Source organism: Sus scrofa, chromosome 8 (assembly GCF_054392235.1).
Source record: "Sus scrofa isolate SSC_HxYL_T2T_F1_AM1 chromosome 8, Sscrofa_HxYL_maternal_Yorkshire_Landrace_v2.0, whole genome shotgun sequence".
Classification (NCBI taxonomy): domain Eukaryota; kingdom Metazoa; phylum Chordata; class Mammalia; order Artiodactyla; family Suidae; genus Sus; species Sus scrofa.
This window is the reverse complement of record NC_139390.1, coordinates 137,687,921-137,708,952: the sequence shown is the minus strand read 5'-3', so window position 1 is coordinate 137,708,952 and position 21,032 is coordinate 137,687,921. Positions and strand designations below refer to the sequence as shown.

Below are 21,032 nucleotides of genomic sequence, written 5' to 3'. Positions count from 1 at the left end.
CTGGTGTTTGGGTTTAACCTGAGTTCTCTGCTGGTCTCACACTGTCATTTGTGTAAACTCTGGGAGCTACATGAATACACCTTCTTTGTGTTTTACTGCTTTGAAGGAAACTACCGCCCCTAAGCTTTTTGAAGTGAAAAGCCCTTCCACTTTTCAAATGTGTTTTCTTTCGCACACTGTCGCTGGAGTAGCTCAGAATTCCCTACAAGTTCATTTAGAGAGAGACTCACGAGACTTCGACCTGAGCCTCTCATTCCAACATAGCTCTGTCCCCTCACAATGTCGAAGCTGTGACCACCTGGGGAGATAAAATATATATATTTTTCCTAATCCTCCCCCTTGAGATTTTATTCTGCAGATCTGGAATGAAATCACAAGTTCAGTCTTTTAGAAAGGATTCCAGAAGATTCTGAAGAGCCCATCTGCACATACCTACATGTGGGTTTTCTGACTCTGTGGATTTGTTTTCTGGCTTTATTAACCTACAGGTTCCCAGCAATTCCCAGCTGCTTCTGAGGATAACTGCCCATGCGCAGACCTCTCGGGTGCCTGAGACTCAGGCGAAGAGGTTCTAACAAGCCCTCAGGTGCCCCGCCTCGCCCCTGTAGATAGTGTGGGGGGAGTGCCCGACCCCGGGGTGTCAGCCAGCAGCCTCAGAGGAGGCGTGTCACAAAGACTCTGCTCTGCCTGAGCATGAACGGTGGTGGCTTGAGGTCCAATCTGATTTTCCCTCTCTGGAAATTGGGATGTTTCGGGAGAGAGATGTGAGAAAGTGGTCTGAGCAGAAATAGAAGGGAAAATTCAAGGCGGAAATAGGGAGAGAGCTTAAGATCATTTGCAGTGGAGCAGAAAGCAGGAAATGACGGAGCTCCTGATGCTGAGGAGCAAAATTGTACTCCTCTGGCCCACCACTTGGGTCTTGACTCTCCTCCTGTCTCTTCTTGGGCCCCTGTGACATCCTCTCTTCTTAAGTGCCGCTTGTATCCTTACATATACCCACCTTTCTGAGGCTCCCTAACAGGCTCTGTTAAAAGCTTAGAGAACTCAGACTCAGGAAATTAGATGTTCAGCTGACCAGTGTTCCAAGGTTGTGTAACCCCTTTACCAAGTTAATTCACGGGACCTCCAGAAGGGAGTAAAATGATAAGGGTTTCAGCTAAAGTCATGATAGAAATCCAGCAGATTAGGAGAGTTTTCTTTTAAGTTTCCATCCACTCATTGTGTGGGACTTGGGGTGGACACTGGCCCATCTTACAGTTGAAAGTGGTCTAGAAATACTGTTCAAAGGACAGCTGGCTGGACTTGGCCTTTAGCTTTGAAGATGTAGAAGTTTTGTCAGGGAGTTCCCCATCGAAGTCTGCCGTGGATGGGTCCCCTTGGGAAGCCAAATCATAGTCAGAAACCAATGTTTAATGTATAATGTGTAGAATAAGAAGTGAAAGGCTATAAGGTGACCATAAAAGAAAACAGAAGCAGCTGTGGGGCATGAATGCTTCACAGTATTGGGCTAAAATAAGATGATCAACCTATAACGCTCCCTGGGAAATCTTACACTTGGCACTCAAACACTAGAAAACCAGATTCCCTCTTTCCTGGAAAGTACTCAAAAGAGCCACATCAATTCCTGCCTCAGGGACCCTTATTTTTCTAAGCTTATTATGGCTAATCTCCTTTTCTACAAGTGGCTCATACTTTCTTTGCATAGAAGGGGAGCCATTCTGTCTTCTCTGGGAGATGTTTGCGTATTCATAGACCTTAAAATTTTGTTCCTTAACAGCAATCTCATTTTACTCCTCTTAGTTCTGTGGTCCCCAGTTAAATGCAGTTTGGTGGTTTCTCACTCTTACTTATCTATTGACTCCTTCAAACATTTATGGAGCATATCTTAGGATCCGGGCATCAGGGATATATAAGGATGAATGCAATGTGATTTCTGCCCTTAAAAAGCTCATCATCTATGGCAGAATCAAAAGCGGACTCACGGGGATAGACGGTTAAAGCAGTGATAGGCTTCTAATGAGAGTTCTGTGGGCTCACAGGGGAGGGAGTAAGCAATGTGTTTAGGGAGAGGAGGAAGGACTGGGACAACCTCGTCGACCTTGGAGAGCGAATAAGAAACCAAATCAGCTAGAATAGAGAAAAATAAAAATCTAAAAAAAAGAAAGCAGGGGAGAAGCCCATTCCAAGCAGAGGGAACAGAGAAGTAAATGCATAGACTCGTTTGTGGCATGTTAAGCTATGATTTAAAAAACCTGGTATCACCAAAGCATTTGGAAGAGAAGAGGGAAGGGCCATCATATGATAAGAGATTGGGAAGGTGGGTTGGATGTAAGGTGAATCCCTCTGGGTTGCCAGATAAGGAGAATAAACTTTATTTTTACAGAGTGCCTTCCTAGCATCAGGATTTCCTGTATTCTGTATCAGACTTATCACAAATATCTTTAAGATAGATATTACAAACTCTCTACCCCTTTAAAAGTACATAAAACATAAAGGAGAGGAAATGAAGCACAGAAAATTTGATTATTTTAGTTTAAAATAAAAAAAAAATGACAGAGCCTGATTCCATATCAGTTTGATGATGAGCCACTGAAAGCTTTAGGCAGTGGAATAGCATTCATGAATGTATGAATATGGCCTTATCGGCTTGAAATATATTAAGCACAGGAAATGCTATGTTCTCTGCTTGTTCTCCATGTGTAAAGAACCCAGGAGCCTCTGTCATTTTCTTAATGGCTTCTTTTCCCAGATTTGTTGTTTTGAAAGAGCCCCTTTTAGTGGAGAAATACGTTCTTACTTCCCTCAAAGTTCCCCATGGAGAAATATAACACAGTGAAGATTGCTATTGAGGGTTTTGTAAGAAGAGATACCACAGTGATGTTGGAGAAGCTAGCAACATTGATGCCCAAGCAGGGAAAGCTTATGCTGAAGTCTTTAGTAAGCATGGCTTGATGCAGAGCAGAACTCATTCAGCCTGCAAGCCACTGATTCAGCCACAAAGCACTAGACACTGTGGCTTGTACTGCTGATCCCACTGGTAATAACTCTAGATGATGCCAGTAACATTGGTATTACAATAGCACTGGTACTGCTGATTCCAGCTGGCACTGCTGCCAAAGACCATTCTCCACGGCCCTGCTTCACTGTATCACCAGTTCTCATTCAAAGTTTGTGGTAGATGCATAAAGCTGTCAGGGCCTATACTAAGCACCCATGCACTAGTTACAAGGGGCCCTAGAAAGAAAATATCTTGCATTTTCATCTTCTATATCACAAGGTGAATTGTGTCCCTCACCTAAACATATAAGGAAGTGATATATGTACCACATGTAAGAAGGAGGTTCCGATGCCAGGGGAGCAAAAACATTGAAAGACGGCCCATTGATAGGAAGAATCCATGTCCATGGCAAAAGCAGGAGCAGCACCACTGTCACAGGAATGACCAGTGGTCTGGTTGTGACCATGATGGTGAAGATGGGAAGAGTAGCACTAAGAGCAAGGGGAGGCATCGGGCACCAAGCGCCTCTTACAGAGGGCGGGGGGCCTTGAAAACAAGGGAACCCACACTAGTGAGCATTGCCATGCTCTAGGCCCTATGCTAGGTGTTGTCCTTGGGCCCAAACTCCAGGAATTCCACTGGTGGCTCCCAGAGAGAGGGATTAGTGATTTTATTCTTTCTCAGGCTTCTGTGGGAGATGGAGGGATAGTCAAGCCATTGATGCTTCATGGGGGAAGGTATCTATAAGCCCCGTAAAATTATTTGCTAATTCATTGATATAATATTTGTATATATATTTATATATATATGTATATACACACACGTATATATATATATATGCACACACACACACACACACACACACACATATATATTTAATGAGAACATGTGAAAGTTTCCAGACCAGGGATCAAACCCATGCCACAGCAGTGACCTGAGCCACAGCATTAACAATGCCTGTATCTTTTTTTTTTTTTTTTTTAAAGGCTGCACCCGAAGCATATGGAAGTTCCCTTGTCTAGGGGTCAAATCAGAGCTACAGCTGCCGGCCTTCGCCACAGCCACAGCCACAGAAATGCCAGATCTGAGCCACGCTGTGACCTACACCACACCTTAAGGCAACACTGGATCCTTTAACACACTGAGTGAGGCCAGGGATCAAACCCGTGTCCTCGTGGATACTAGTCAGGTTCTTAAACTGCTGAGCCACAACAGGAACGCCTAGTAAATTTCTTCATCAAGGTTTAAAATTATTGGTCAGAATTTGAGCTGACACATTGATTATTCGAGTGCAGTTTGCAAATCTGGTTATGAATGAATATAGTGAAATGAGGTAAAGCTGTAAACTTGCATTTATTCCACTGTAAACTATCTAACAGCACTGTTCTCAGCCATGGCCCACATCAACTGGGGAGTTTTTTTCATGTTTTTTTTTTGAAAAATCTTTGCCCAGCCTCCATCCCAGAGAATCTGATTTAATTGGTCTGCACTTAGGATTCAGCACCGGTATTTTTTTTTTTTAAGTCCTGGATAATTCCATTGAGAACTACTGCTATGATAGCATAGTTAGTTCTGAAAACTTTTGGCCATTCTTGGGTCCCAAACATATATAGGTCTAATGTTGGAAGTAAAACACTAACCAATTTAATACAATGTGTTGAATTCTGGTGTCAGTTACACACAGCTTTGTCTGCCCCCTCTGCCAACACACAGCAAAGCCCAACATTTGAGGGACTGCAGCATTTAGCTCTCATCATCCCCCGGACAGTGACTAGTTAAGGCATAATCAGTCATCAGAAAAAAAGTCAGGCTATTTTTGCTCTTGGGTAGATGGCCTACCCCCAAGGTCAGAATATATTATTTCTGAGTTTTACTTTCATTGGCTTTCTATCAGCGTCTGAACTGTCATCAAAACACATCTCACTTAAGCTCATGAATGGTTTCCCTCTGTCCTTGCACCATAACACAACAAATGGGAGCGATTACAGCAGAAGAAACATCTACAGACTCTAGGTCTCGTGGGCAGACCCACAAAACAGCCTGGCCTTCCCTTTCTGGCACAGATCATAGCTATTATTTTAAGCAACTGAATATAAATATAGTGTTTGGTTAGAGACCTTATTGTGTAACTGATAGGAAAGAGGCCGTTACCATCCTTTGATGTAGCACAAGCCATTCTTTATGAATTGTACGTCTAGCAGATTGTCTGGAAGTCCCCCATGGGGAAGAAGGGACCCAGCAGAAAGGGACGGTGCAGGAAGTCTGTCTGGAACATTTTTGTTGGGCCCACATCCACCCCCACCCCAAGCAGAATTTCAAAGCTGTCTCATCTGCTTCCTGGGGTGGGTGTTTCCACACCCTCTTCTTGTCTCCCCTCCGCAGTCAGTACCAAGCTATGCAATAAACAGGGAGTTTACAGAGGTGGAAAAAAGGCACACTTTGCTTTGCTTTAAAAAGGTGAAAATATTAGTTAAGAGAATGCTTTGTTTGTCCAATAGATGTTCCCCTCTGAGGATGGACCTCAAAGTGCACTGTCCTTTAACTTGCCTTATTCAAGACTTGGTAGATAGGAATTACTCGCTCCACTCTTCTCTGTTCCAGCTTTGCTCAGGGGAAAACTTGAAGAAGTCAAGTGACCCCAAGGGATGAGAAAGGATTGAAATAATGGAGAGGGTAAAAGGAGAGGAGAAAGACAGGGCATGGAGACCAGAGAGAAGAGCCCCCCGTGTGCCCATGGGAGTCGGATTCCATACAGGTTGATAAATGTCTTGAGCATCAAAGTAAAGAAGTGTTTGCACTGTCCTTTAGAAATTGTGTGTGTGGGAGTTCCTGTTGTGGCGCAGTGGTTAACGAATCCGACTAGCAACCATGAGGTTGCAGGTTCAGTCCCTGCCCTTGCTCAGTGGGTTATTGATCCGGCGTTGCCATGAGCTGTGGTGTAGGTTGCAGACGCGGCTTGGATCACGCGTTGCTGTGGCTCTGGCGTAGGCCAGTGGCTATAGCTCCGATTCGACCCCTAGCCTGGGAACCTCCATATGCCTCGGGAGCGGCCCAAGAAATAGCAAAAAGACAAAAAAAAAAAAAAAAAGAAAAAAAAAAGAAATTGTGTGTGTGCTTGAAGGGGTAATGTTAATATTTTCTTTCTGGGAGGGGACCATACCTTCCTGACTTTTCAAACAGGAAGGAAAGGGGGAGGGGTCACAAGTCTATTATGGCAAAAAGTGAAATCTGGTCCACACAAGGTCAGAGACCCAGGGAAAGTCCTATACAGGAGAATGAGACAGGATGCTTTGAACTCTGACCAAAACTAGGGTCATGAGGGTCAGAGCCTGATACAGAGCAGGGGATCTATAGAGAAAATGTAAGTGTTGCCCACACTCGAGAAGGTCACCTCAACATGATTTAACATGAAGTTTCATCAGCGACATAGAGGTGGACTCTCTGGCCACCACTCTGTAAGCACACATATCTTTTCCATAGTTGCAATTACAGTGAATTTCGTTTTGTCACTTAATGTGTATTTGTTATGTTTTACAATTTCAAATTATCATATCTTTCTTCTTTTTTCCTTTTACTGTTTGAAATAAAGCAAAGAAAGCCTTTATGCAAATATCTTTTGCTACTTAGTAACCTTAGATTGATGATCTACTCTAAATTCAGTCAAGAAAAGATCACTCGTTAACAAGAGCAGGAATGAAAAATGTTTCCCTCTGGCAGGAGGCTTTCTAATTTAACTACATGTACTGTTCATTCAGTTTGAATGGAGAATTATGTATCTTTTTAACCTCCCTCTACTGCAACACACTTTCAGCTAAGCTGTAATTGCTTGATTTCACGTTGATAATTTAATGGCACCAACTAGAGTAAAAATGCAAATTACTCAAAGAGAAGAGCAACTCCTCTGCTTTACAGAGTTCAACTGTAAGAGTTATAATTTAATAGTGTTATGACTTAAAAGATAAGAATTATCGTTTATGTATTTTTTTCCTGGACCAGGAATCAAACTCACACCACAGCCACAACTCAAGCCACTGCAGTGATGCCAGATCCTTAACCCACTGTGCCACCAACGAGCTCCTACTTTTTTTTTTTTTTTAAGAGCAAGCTTCTTTAATACATCTTCAAGTCCTGACATTGAAGAATATTTGGGTAATCCAGCCTTGTACCTTCTCTAACTCCCAGCAGGTGGCAGTGTTGCTCGCTGTTGTGGTCCCAGAGAAGCCGGAAGAGTCTGGAATGCAGAGCACAGGTGGATGGATTAACCTTGGACTGACATGCAGGCAGCTCGGGCATCAGAGAGATGCAGTCCCCTGCTCAGCACTCATAACTGTCCAGACTATTTTTACACTGCAATTAGCTTTGAAAAAACTTAACTCTCCCCCATGTCATCTCTTCTGCAACTGCACATGGGTTCCCTTTGATTATTGAAAAAAATCTAAATCTGAAAATTAAGAGACTTCACTTGCCAATGCCCATGTAGCATCTGTCAGTGGCATGCGGGATAGATAAGAACAGGAAAAGACAGGAAGCAAGGAGAGCAATTAGGAGATTCCCACAATTTAAATTAGGACCTTTTAAATTGTTGATGAAATCAAAAAGGAATTCACCACAAGAAAAGCAGAGAATTGGAATTCAGTAGACCTAAGGAGCAACAAAACTAGGAAGGTGGCTACGACTAGACTTTTGCCTCTGACTTTTGTCTCTGCTCCTACCTGTGTATCTGATTCTCTCTCTCCTTCTGTGAAGATGGGTGCACTCTTGTTCTTTAGCGCATGGGGGAGGCGCACGGCCTAACCCTCCATCTTCTTCCACCATAGTAATTAACTTTTCGTCCCAGGGAAAGATTTGACAAGTGTTGTTTGGACCAATCACCTGTACCCCATGGAACAGGATGAGGCTGAATGAAGTTGATGTGCCCTAACCATGCAGCCAGGAGAAACAGGTCAGTTTCTGGAAGATGAGGGTGTGTCTAGCGCTACATAATGAGGCCCAGGCACAGGAAATGGGACAGAGTGTCAGGATAACATTGTGGGAAGAATGAATGACACGGGGGCATAGATAAGGAAGCTTTGGGGGAAATAACCCGTAGGACACGGAGATAATGAGATAGAAGGTGAAAGAAAGCATCCAACACCTCCAAGTACAATAAATCAAAATGGAAAAAACAGAGGAGTTGGGGCTATGGAGGAAGATGATGAGTATGATGGGTTGACTTGATGATGTAGGTCCATTTGAATGGGCATGGAAAGTCCACTAGGATCTTTGTGGCAGTTGAGAATACAGGTCAGGAAAGGTGTTTTTTTTTTTTTTTTTAATAGTTGTTTCCCCAATACAATTTTTTTTTCCTCTGCACAGCATGGTGACCCAGTTATACATGCATGGACACATTCTATTTTCACACATTATCAGGCTCCATCATAAGTGACTAGACAGTTTCCAGTGCTACACAGCAGGATCTCATTGCTAATCCATTCAAAGGCAGTAGTTTGTACCTATTAACCCCAAGCTCCCCAACCACCCCACTCCCTCTCCCTCCCCCTTGGCACCTCCCCCTCCCCCTTGGCACAGGAAAGGTTTTAATTTAGATTTTACAACCTCAAGTTAATACCTCAGTGAATTGCTTTACATTTTGAAACTTCATTTTCCGAGAGCTAGCTCCAAACTGGCTTCCTTCTCTTGGCAGAAGCACATAGTGAATCTCAGAACCTAAAAAAGATCCTAAGAAGCAATTTTCTTTCTAGGAGGATTGGTTCTATTTCTGACATGCAATTTTCCCTGTGCCTAAATTCACAAACCACAACCTGAATCATAAAGATATCTGACACTCGTAGGAGATACTAATGTGGTCCCTTTAAATATTGAAAATATAATGAAGTCAGGATTCAGTCCAAACATTCTACCTTTTTCCTTGTATAAATACAGACAGTGTGCAGGACCTAACTGAGTTCTTGGTTCAAGTCCAATTTGGTTCCACTGAACTAGTCACTTCTCTCGACCCTTTGTATTTATTTCAATTTATTTAAGAAACATGACTTACGTTACTGATACAGACAACCAGTGAGAGATAGAAAAGGATCATAACAGGACAGGATGTGTAGACACCCCATCATGTTCCATATATTCTCCCGAAGTTCAAAAAAACAGATGAGTTGTCCCTGCTGCACTGAGAAATCTCGTAGGTCAGCAGAGCAAAGGCAGTACGTTTTGAGGAACTTAGTCCAATGCTCTATTCCACCAGAAGGGCACCGAGCTGCCTTGAGCAATTGCCTTGCCTCTCCATCACAATTTCCTGTTTCACAGTCTGCAAGATCGAACAGTATGTACCTTGTAAAATCTCGGCTGATATCTGGCAGGGGTTCCTCATTCAGCCCGTCCTTCAATAAGCACGAAGTCCCTAGCACGTTGGGGAGGGTTCGTTCGGAGGTGAGATTACTGATTTACACCTCCCTCTGTTCCCTGGCTTTTCCTTGAATCTCTTCTCCTTTCCGCCCTACCCCAGCCCATTCTATGCAGTGTACTTATTTTGTTGTTGCCATAGTAAATACTTGGGAGGGCAGGGGTAATTTTTAATTACTTGAAGGTGTCTCTAGATTTTAGAAGCAGAACTTTGAAATCTCTGAGTGTCTTAGTTATCCATTGTCAAGGAACCCCCCGAATGTAGTGATTTACAACAGACTAGGTATCATCTAACCGTTTCTATGGGTCATGACCCTTGGCTCGGCTTACCTGGGACCTCTATCTGGGGGCTCTCACTGGCTACTTACCCTTAAAGGCATGGCGTGATTGTCTCAAGTCTCAGCCAGGGAAGGATCTGTTTCAAGCGCCGTCTGTTTCATGTGGGTGTTGGTAGTTTTCAATCCCTCGCAGGTTTTTGCACTTGGGAGCCTGGGCTCCTCACTGGCTGTTGGCTGGAAGTCACCCTCAGTTCCTTGCCATGTGGGCTTCTCCAGAGGGCAGTTCATAGACTGGCAGTTGGTTTCCATCAGAGAGAGCGAGCAGGAAAGAGTGAACACGTCACAGTCTTTATATCTTAATCTCAGAAGTCATATTCCCGTGACTTTTGCTGTCATCTGTTTGTTGAAAGCAGGCTACTTGTTCCAGTTCACACTCCAGGGAGAGGATCATAGGAGGCCATGAATATCAGAAGGTAAGGTTCAGTGGGGCAGAATCTTAGAATTCTGCCCTACACCTAGCACATGCTACCTAACCACTAGGAATAAAGGAGGTTACAATTTTAAAAGGCTATTTGAAAAATCATGTTTAGGGAGAAAGTTGCATATTTGTATTTTTGTGCCCATAGGTGTATACATTTGTGTGCTTAGGTAGGGAAAAGCAAGCTGTATTCAGCAGGCAATAGAGAGCATGGAACAAACACTCCAAATTTTACGCCTTTGTCTCTCTTTCCATCCCACACCTCTGCCCCCTCCCCTCACTCTTATGAGATGACGTCTGCTTCTACTCTGCAAAGAAAATAGAAACCATCCAGCAAACTCTCCGTCATCACTCACTCATCTACAAGCACTTTTACCTACGCCCATCTTTATTCTTTTCATCACCCCTCTGATTCAGTCTCCCCATGATTTGTCCAGGTCTCAGCCCTCTGCCTGCGCCCTATCCCTTCCAGCTTCTCGGGAACCACATTCCCACACCTCTCCCCGTCCCCGTCTTCCTTGGCTCTTTCCTCTGAGCACAGACACATGCATGTTTTAAAACATCTCACGTAGACTTTTCCTCTACCCTGAGTAACCCCTTGGCTCGTGCCCCATTACCCCATCCCTTTATACCCAAGCTTTTTGAAACCATCATTATTTTCTCTGTCCTCACTTTTGTCAACTTCCATTCACTCTTCAACCCACGACAGTCTGATCCGTGTGCATCTCCCATCTTTAACAACAGCAAATTAGTCTCCTACGTCTATGCACTCTGCCAACGAATCGTTTCTTTGCTCCTCTTTGCAACAAAACTGCTCCCTATTGCAAAATTCTCTCTTAAACTCGCCCTCAACAGGGTACTGCCCCTGACACTGAAAGCTCTTGTCGAAGGCACTGGTGACGTCATGAAACCCAGCCGTCAGTTCTCTTTCCTCAGCCTGCTGAACTTGAAGGTGGCGTTTGACAGGGCCCATCACCCGCTCCCTCTTGCTACATTTTCCTCACTTGATTGGAAGGATACCACACTCATTTTTTTTTTTTCCTACCTCATGACCACTTTCTCCAGGTGCTTTTGTTGGCTCCTCCTCTTCCCCTCAGCCTCTAACTTTGGAGGTCCAGGGCTCAGCCTTCCTCGCCTCCACCTCCTCACTCACTCGCTTGATGAGCTTGTCTCATGGCTTTACATACCACGGATGTGACCATGGCTTTTGCATTTACAGCTCTAGTCCCGATCTGTCCTCTGGATCTATATTTGTACACCCGACTGCCTATTCTCCACCTCCACTTGGACAGATAACCGCCTATCAGACCTGAACTCCTGATTTCTGCCCCTCCCGAACTTGTTCTACCCACCTTCTCCCCACCTCAGTTGATGGGTTCTCCTTGGTTCCAGTTCCTCAGGCCAAAAATGTTGGCTCCTCTCTTTCTTCCAAACCGTCTTCTGACCCAACAGAAAATCCTGTTGGCATCATCTTGAGAAAATATCTAGAAGCCGCTCACTCCTCACCACTCTGCCACCAGGCTGAAGACCAGCAAGCACCCTGACCTGGATGATTGGCTTGGCTTCCTAACTACCGTCCTTCCTTCCTTCCCTCGCTCCTGCGTCTGCTCCCTCACCCTAAGTCTTTTCTCACAGCAGCCAGAGAAAACACTTAAACAAGAATCAGATCACGCCATTCCTTTTCTCGAAACCCTCCAGCAGGCCGCCGTTTTGTGTCAAGTCAAAGTCCTTACAGGAGCGTGCGAGTTCTTAGAAGACCTGAACATTTGCCTTCATCTCCCAGTGCTTTCTCTCCACTCCTGTTACTCCAGCCTTGCTGGCTTCCTCGTTACTTCTCAAGGATGCCAGGCATGTTTGGAGCCATTCTACAAGCTATTCCTCTGGCCGAAATGCCCTTCCCCAGAGGTCTTCCTGGCTCACAACCTCATTTCTTTCAAGTGTCTTCTTAAGTGTCACCTCCTCAAGGAGACCTAACCAGACTATCCTTTTCTGTGTCCTCCTGTCATCCCTACTTTTTTACCCTATTTTATTTTTTACCTTCTAGGTTACATCAAATTTTTCTTTTTACTCAGCTAATACATCTGTGTACTGCTTAGAGTGTAAGCTTCAGATGAAAAGGACTTTGCTTTCCTCATTGCTATGCTCCTAGCTCCTAAGAGAGTATCTCAGGTGGTAAGGTGTTCATTAAATGGATTTTGAATGCATGGTATTAAACATGGTCACCAAAAATCTAATTTCCAAAGCCAATGGACCCATTGTATTTTTCATTTTATTACCTGTCACTTAAAGCTACAGACCTTTTCCTCTTTTATGATATTTCCCCCTTTTAGTAACTGGTTCTCTTCTTGCCTAACCAGTCCTCACTGGTTTCTCTTATGGGTTCTTATTCCTCTAAAATATGGGTGTGCCCCAGTGTTATCCTTGATTCTGTGTACTCTTTTTTCACTGTCTTATCCACACACTTGTACTTCAGCTATCATTAGATCTCTTCAGCCTTGCTATTTCTCTTGTGTCCTATAAGACACTCCATATTTCTTGGATCTTCTGCAAGCATTTCATCCACAATAAACCCAAACCTGAACACATTGATTAAGACTCACTTTTCTGGAGTTCCCTTTGTGGCTTAGTAGCTAATGAACCCAACTAGGATCCATGAGGATGAGGGTTCCATCCCTGACCTTGCTCAGTGGGTTAAGGATCCAGTGTTGCCATAAGCTGTGGTGTAGGTCACAGGCGCAGCTCGGATCCCTCGTTGCTGTGGCTGTGGCTGTGGCTGGCAGCTGTGGCTCCAGTTCGACCCCTAGCCTGGGAACCTCCATATGCCACAAGTGCAGCCATAAAAAGGAAAAGAAAAAAAAAAAAGAGAGACTTGCTTTTCTTTATTTTCTCTTATCTTTGTGGATAACATCATCCTTCACACAGTAGTCCAAGCTGGAAACCTGGAGACTATTCTCAATGACATTTTTTTTCTTACCACACCCTATCAAACCTTATTGATCACATAGTCACACCAGTTTTATACTCTCAATATTATATAATATGTCACACCACCATTGCAATGATGTTCAAACTATGCAGTGGTCAAACTCTTTCTTGTGCACTGGCCTCCCAGCCCCTGCCAGAGAGGTCCTTCTAAAAGCCAAGTCTGACGGCAGTGTTTTCTTACTTAAACATCTTTGAATGGCTCAACTTGCATGGCCTACAAAGCCTCTGCCTTCCACTCCCTTGTACATCGTTTTTGCTAAATTGCCTACTGTTGCCCAGATTTGCCACATGTCTCAATTTTGAGCCTTTCTATAAGCTATGCTCTGCACTCGAATCACTGTTCCTCACTTTGTGCTTTTCCGGGGGATGTTTTCTGTACTTGATGCACGCTTCCTCCTCCTTGTCCCTCAGCAAACCCTCACCCATCTTTCAAAATTCATCTTAGTCATCTCTTCTTGTGTGAAGTGTTCCTGAATTTCTTTTTCAAGGAGAGCTGAAGGGTTCTTTCTGTTTACTCCTATAAACTCTAGTGGAACTTCTGTCCATCCTTCTGGGCTTTTAGTGCAATAATAATGTCTTCCTTACCATTATGTCTCCACTACTCAACACAGTGCCTGATCTATAATAGCAGCTCAATTAATGTCGGAGGAAAGAAAGAAGAAAAGAAACACCGCATACTTTGGAAACCTAATATGCCAGTTCAGTCTCTACTCAGAAGGCTTATTAAAAGGTATAAACTGGAAATAAATGGAAAAGAGCAACCAAATATTTTAGCAGTTGTTTAATCACAGGATTTCTTATGTTAAATCATTGTTCTTGTAAATCCTCAGTCGAACTCTTATAAAGTAGAATGGTCAGTTGGCCAGCATGGGTCTCAGGTGGTCTCTTAACTTTCTTGGATATGGGTAAACCTATCTTCCCCCACTTAATTGATGATCAAATTATATGGAGCTGTCTTTCGTTCAGCAACATTAAATCTCTACCTTCCAAGTTATTAGGTTAGATCATAAGACTATCAACTTGAATTCGCCACTAATTCTTAACAATTGGTCAGTAGTTCATAAATTTTTTCCTAAGTATTCTACTTTTATTCTCTTCTCAAGTACCCTATAAACTTTGATTAGACTGTTTGACCCTCATAGAATAACTTCTACTGAGTGCATTTAAGAAAGTTACATGAAATGGTTATCTGAGATGACACGCACTATTATATTTATTGTAGATAGTGTTGTAAAGGATATAACCTCCCGTGGTCCCCTTTATGTTGATCCATAGAGAAATTGCTCGAGATTTGTATTACTGGGAAATGCAGTCTCTCTTGGGTAGCTGATTTATTTGAAACTCATCTACTCTGTTAATCCTGTAACCAATAATGTTTTTCCTCCTTTTCAGCTACCAGAAAGTTTAGAGACATACTTGTGGTCCAACTTTAATAAGTGTATAATAATTTATGATGAATTTTTTATGTGCTAACTTTCCGTTAGCTGTATTTTATTTTCCTATCCTTATTTCCCCTTCACTCAGATTTGCTCATCTATTTAGTTTTTTCCCATTTGTGTATTTTTGTAAGCTGTTGCAATTCCTCTTACAGTAACAAGACAGGGCTAAACTAAATTAAATAAAAACACAATTATCGGAGTTCCCGTCGTGGCGCAGTGGTTAACGAATCCGACTAGGAACCATGAGGTCGCGGGTTCAATCCCTGACCTTGCTCAGTGGGTTAAGGATCCGGTGTTGCCGTGAGCTGTGGTGTAGGTTGCAGATGCGGCTCGGATCTTGTGTTGCTGTGGCTCTGGCGTAGGCCGGTGGCTACAGCTCCGATTCAACCCCTAGACTGGGAACCTCCATATGCCGCGGGAGCGGCCCAAGAGATAGCAACAACAACAACAACAAAAAGACAAAAGACAAAAAAAAAAAAAAAAAAAAAAAAAAAAAAAAAAAAAACCACAATTATCTCACTGGGCATCATGGTTCTTTTAGGGGAAAAATAATCCCTTACAGACTTCCAGGTAAGTATACATTTTATCAGCAGCCTGCAGTTGCAAAGCTTGTGGAGTAGAAATTTGTTTGTCTGGAGTGTCAAGGACCCAAACTATTCTCAATGAATTATTCCCAGAAATTTGATATTGTACCTTCAAGAAGAATGATCATAAAATGTCTTGGTAAAGCATGTCAAGTAAGGCCACGTTCTCTATACACTCTCTCACAAGTCACACTGTACAGTGAAGTCACCAAGGTGTCACTGGGTTCACCCACTGTGATTTCCACCCAGCCGTGTGGATTGTAACACTGGATGGCCCTTTGCCGTCTGGTAGAAAGTTACTGTTACCATGGAGATGTACCATAGCAACCTGTTATTCAGTTACTAGACTGTTGTGATGGTTAAAGACATGAATGCTCTTCAAGCAAATGCTTTGACAAAAATGCTGTACAGTTTGGATGCTTCCAGTATTTATATGCCTGGATAAATGCTCCTCTACTTCTACAAGTAATGAAATAGCATTGATTGTACATGGAGTATTTTAGATGCTTTACGTGTCATTACAGTTTTAATTCAATCATCACAGTTAATCAGAGAGTCATTAGTTTCTTTATAAAAGATTCAGAAGTTGAGTTTCAGTACAGCATAGGGAACTATATCCAGTCTCCTGGGATTTGGGAACATGGTAGAAGATAATATGAGAAAAGTATGACTGGGTCACTTTGCTGTACAGCAGAAATTGACGGAACACTGTAAATCAAGTATAATTTTAAAAAAATTAAAAAAGAAATGGAGGTTCAAAGGGGAAAGGAATTTACTTTCTTTAACCCATCAACCAAAGAATAATGGCTTTTGTTATTACATTACAGGTTATGTAATTACAGAGATCATGTCCTTTCCACAACAGCACACTGTTTCTCTTGACTCACTCGGGTTTCTTTTCTCCTCTTGGCATAATCCTGGGATGATGGGGATAGCGTGTGTGTGTGTGTGTGTGTGTATGCTCACGTGTGGGTATGTATTTTTTTAAGGTTTTTTTTTTTTTTTTGGTCTTTTTTTTAGGGCCACACCCATGGCATATGGAGGTTCCCAGGCAAGGGGTCTAATCGGAGCTACAGCTGCCAGCCTACACCACAGCCACAGCAACATAGGCAATGCTGTATCTTTACCCCTCCAAGCGAGGCCAGGGATCGAACCTGTGTCCTCATGGATGCTAGTCAGATTCATTTCTGCTAAGCCGTGATGGGAACTCCTGAGTATCTATTTTGCACAGTGAATCAGTGTGGGTTCCAGCAGGTAGCAAATAGCTAGTTTACTCAAAAGAGTTTTAACTGAACAAAAACATAGTGCAGGGATTACCTACAGAGATATGGGCAGGGCTAACGGCCCCCTAGGAATGCTGAGGTATCCAGGGATTAGCAATAGTGGAACGTATTTGTCACTCTAAGGTTTATAGTTTCCAAGGAAGAGAATTTTGTCACCAGAGCCTAATGAGCCACCATCTGCCTGTGTAATTTCTTTGTTCTTTATGAACTTGCTTACACCTGGCCTCACACACCATTTCCAGGTAATAATAGAAAGATAATATCCAAACTCGCCTTTGTGATTTATGAAACAGATGACATCAGTTTATGATGGGAAGCTCCGTTTACAGAGTGGCTTGCCGTGCCAGGCTAAGGCATTCCAACCTCTAGTTCTAGGAGCACGCCAGAACCTGTTTTTCAGCAGCTGTTGTCACAAATGAATGTCTTGAGGAAGAAGCGTCCACCAGTCGCTCTGGAGGGTGGCGTTAGGGAGTGGGTGAGCAGATTAAACGTAAAAGGCTTCCCAAAGTCCACATCCGGAAGCCTTGCTCTCCTTTCTCTATGGGGTGCCAGAATTTCTCAGCTGTATCGGCTGTAAGTTACCACGGAGTCGAGGCCTCACTTAACGATTCGATGAATTCTTGGCACCATTTCCAAGTGCTTGAAGCAACACCTTAAGTCAAGTCACAGGGATGTGCACCCCGTTGGTTTGGCCCAATCCAATGTACAGTTCATTCTCCTTGGTATTTTTAAAAGTATAGTTGATTTGCAGTGTTATGCCAATTTCTGCTGTACAGAAAAATGACCCAGTCACACACACACACACACACACACACACACACACACACACACACACACACACACACACACATTCTTTTTCTCATACTGTCTTCCATCATGTTCTGTTTCAAGAGTTTGGATATAGTTCCCTATGCTATACAGCAGGACCTTATTGCTCACCCATTCTAAATGTAATAGTTTGCATCTACCAACCCCAGATTCCTCGTCCATCCCACTCCACATCCATGCATAGTCTCCAGAATCATCACTACGAATTAGTAAGACCCTGCAGTGTCTTCAGTGCCCAGGCTGTCTCCTCCTGGAGCAGACCTCTCTCCAGATTAGGCTGGGATCTCCCATGGACCTGGAAGCAAAGGGGTGCGGGGTGGATCCTAAGAAGAATCAGTACCACATCTTGAAGGAAAAGAAAAGAATTTCAAAGAAGTTTTTGAAATGATTTCGTGTAGGGAAATTCTCTTCTCTCAGAGAACGTGAAGAGCTGATTTAGTTGGCAAGGAAGATTCTGAGAGAATTATGGTTTTAGCGTTCTCGGCATGGCCCGTTCCTGCCCAAATACTCCCCGTACTGTGTCAGAGTTCCATTTTCTCCCAACCAAAGCCTTGACCTTAGTGTAGCTTGATAAGGCTTATTTACCTGGTTTTCCAAACTCTGCCATCTATACCATCAGGTCTTGGATAAGATCCTTAGCTATGTCTTTCTTACGGCTAAGTGAGACAGATTTTCTTTAAGGACATCATAGAGGCATTTTGATTTCCCCAGACCTTGATTTGGATGTTTTAGGGTTTATCTCTGTTTAAGGATTCCCAAGGCAGTTAGAAGGAGCTCTGTCATCCCCATAGGTTTGCCATTATCATTGAAGCAACAGCAATAAGTGTCCAAGCCTTGGTCTCTGCTTGGACTCTACCTCATGCTCCTGTAGGTGACAATGTGAATTCACAGACTGCCTTTGCATGCTACAGCTTAACCAGGGCATATTTCCACCGGGGAAGGAGATTACCTGGGGCTCATGGCAACCAACCCAGAATCTACACTGAAGGTCTGTTTCCTGGGGTCCTGCTCAGTAGTGATCACTGTCAGTCAGCGTTCAAGGAGGAAAGAGATGGCACCTTAAAAAGAGGCCACTGAAGAGGTGTGGGCAGGGAGAAAATACAACCAGAGAGGGGGAGGCTGCTGGGGTTTTGCAACAATGAGAAGTTGTCAGCACCCATGTATCTGAGGGGTCAAGAGGACGAAATAACGTTGCCAAGCCTGGGAAGAGACTGAGTTTGGGAGGAGAGGCTGTCTGATGGGTTTTGGCAGCCACTGTCCAAACCACAGCTGGGCAGGGCGGGAGGGGGCGGAGGGGTGCCCTGACCTCTTTGTCCTCTCACCATCTGACCTCCTGGTAGGGTCCTTCCCTTTGGCCAAAACCAGATGGTTAGTGGCAAGGATGACGTGAAGACCGTCCCTTATGGGCAACTCAGCTCTCTTCTATGTCCAGGTGAAAAGAAATGGGGACTGTGACGGCCTGAAATGCTTTGCTAAGGCAAAAACGTCCAATAAACATATTATACACGCTTTGCTAAGGCAAAAACGTCCAATAAACATATTATACACGCTTTACATACAACTATGATGTGGGTCATATTTTAGGCACACTCTCAAATTTCTAAACGTGTTTGTATTCTCAGCAATGTCTATTAAAATGTTTTTGTTAAAAATCTGCTCTAGTGGCCGATTAATATAATCAATAAAGGTGATACAGAATGCAGAGGTGGGAGAAAGGCCTGGAGCTCTAGGGAAAATATATTTTAAAATGAGATTTGATCAAGATACACCTCTAAATTAAAAAGTCCACTCACCATTGCCCTTTTTAACCTTGCATTTCCTTCAGGGGGAAGGCTCAGAAGAACATTTGCCTATAAGTCATTACTTGAAAAAAAAATTTTTTTTGACGAGCATAAATGAATATAAAGCAACTTGAAGGTTTCACATTCTCCTGTGTTTAAGGGAGTCGAGATATACTAGTTGGGGGAAAAACATGTTTTGAAGTTGATTTATGTTTGGAAAACACTTCAAGGACTCCCTCTGTAATCCAACAAAACCACTTGTAACAATAGTAGTTATAATAGCTTATTGCAAGTACCTCTTTAAGTCTCTCATCTAAATATAGACCCATGCTGCTTCCCTTTAACCTTGACTGATACATTTTGATGAGGTGGAGAGGAAGATTAATTTGGAAAAGATGAAAGAGAAAATGTATGTCTGGGGTAGCCAGGAGTCTCAGGCAGATGCAGAGAAGCTGAACTCCTCTTTCATATTTTTCCGCTTTGTACCTCTGCTTTATAAAGACTGCTTTACACCTATAACCAAATGAGGTGATGGCTGTGAAAGGATAGATCAATTGGGAAATTCAAGAATTGCGTTTTGTTTTAGCATCCAATGCTTCAATATTTGTGACATTACATAAAACATTGAAGTTATCCTACCCAGGCATAATATAAAAATACTGAACATAAAACAATGTAGAATAAAAACTCTGGCAAACTTATTCTCACTTTGCTGTTGAGCTGTGTAAGTTTTATGTATGTTTTGGATATTAACCCCTTATCAGAGATATGGTTAAAATATCTCATCTCATTCTGTACGTTGTCCTTTTAATTTATTGACCTTTGCTGTTCAGAGGCTCTCTAGTTTCACATAGTCCTACTTGTTTATTTTAGCTTTTGTTGCTGTTGCTTTTGAGGTCTTATCCAGGATGTCATTGCTAAGACTGAGGTCAAGGAGACTACTCATTTCTTCCAGGAGTTTTATTGTTTCAGGTCTTACATGTAAGTTTTTAATCCATTTTGAGTTAATTTTTGTGACTAGTGTAAATATCCAGGTTTTCCAGCACGATTTATTGAAGAGACTGTCCTTTCCCCATCATGTGTTCTTGTTGCTCTTGCCCAAAAATTACTTGCTCGTATATGCATGGGTTTATTTCTAGGCTCTTTGTTCTATTCCGCTGGTCTATGTGCCTGTTTTTATCCCAAAACTATATGGTTTTGATTGCTATATCTTTATAACACAGTTTGAAATTAGGAAGTATGATGCCTCTGGCTTTGCTTTTCTTTCTCAGGATTGCTTTGGCTATGTGGGGTCTTTTGCAGTTCCATACAAACCACAAAAGGATTCTTTGTTCTATTTTTGTGAAAAATGCCATAGGGACTTTGATAGAAATCTCCTTGAATCTGTATATTACTTTAAGTAGTATGGATATTTTAACTATTAATTCTTTCAATCCATGAGCACAGAGTATCTTCCATTTGTGTCTGTCTTGCCTTTTTTACCAGTGTCTTCTGGTTTTAAGTGTATAGGTCTTTCACCTCCTTGGTTAAATTTACTCCCAAGCATTTTATTATTTTTGATGCAATTATAAATGGTACACTTTGTCCGATATTAATATAGCCTTTCCAGCCTTCTTATGCGTGGCGTTTCATGGTATATCTTTTTTCCATCCTTTTACTTTCAACCTATGACTTTCTATTTGAAGAGATGCCCTTGTGGACAGCATATAGTTGGATCTTGCTTCTCTGGTTTTTAACTGGTTGTCTAGTGCCTCTACATTTAATAAAACGATTTATACAGTTAGAGTTAAGTCTACCATTTTAGTATTTGTTTGTTTTCTATTTCCTCATCTATCTTTTCTCTTTTTCTCCTCTCTTTTCCTGTCTTTTAAAAAATTTTATTAAAGTATAGTTCATTTACAATGTTATGCCAATTTCTGCTGTATAGCAAAGTAACCTCATATATATACACATTCTTTTTCTCATATTATCTTCTATCACGT

General features: G+C 42.6%; 1 long non-coding RNA gene across 1 annotated transcript in view; it reads left to right on the top strand.

Annotated features, from left to right (window-relative positions):
• The first annotated feature begins 7,180 nt into the window (after positions 1-7,180).
• LOC106504772 (uncharacterized) overlaps positions 7,181-21,032 on the top strand; it is a 28,819-nt gene continuing 14,967 nt past the window's right edge. The window contains exons 1-4 of the long non-coding RNA XR_014813425.1: positions 7,181-7,247; positions 7,836-7,940; positions 10,086-10,145; positions 13,747-13,865. This is a non-coding gene — a long non-coding RNA (uncharacterized LOC106504772). The remainder of the gene's footprint in view (positions 7,248-7,835; positions 7,941-10,085; positions 10,146-13,746; positions 13,866-21,032) is intronic.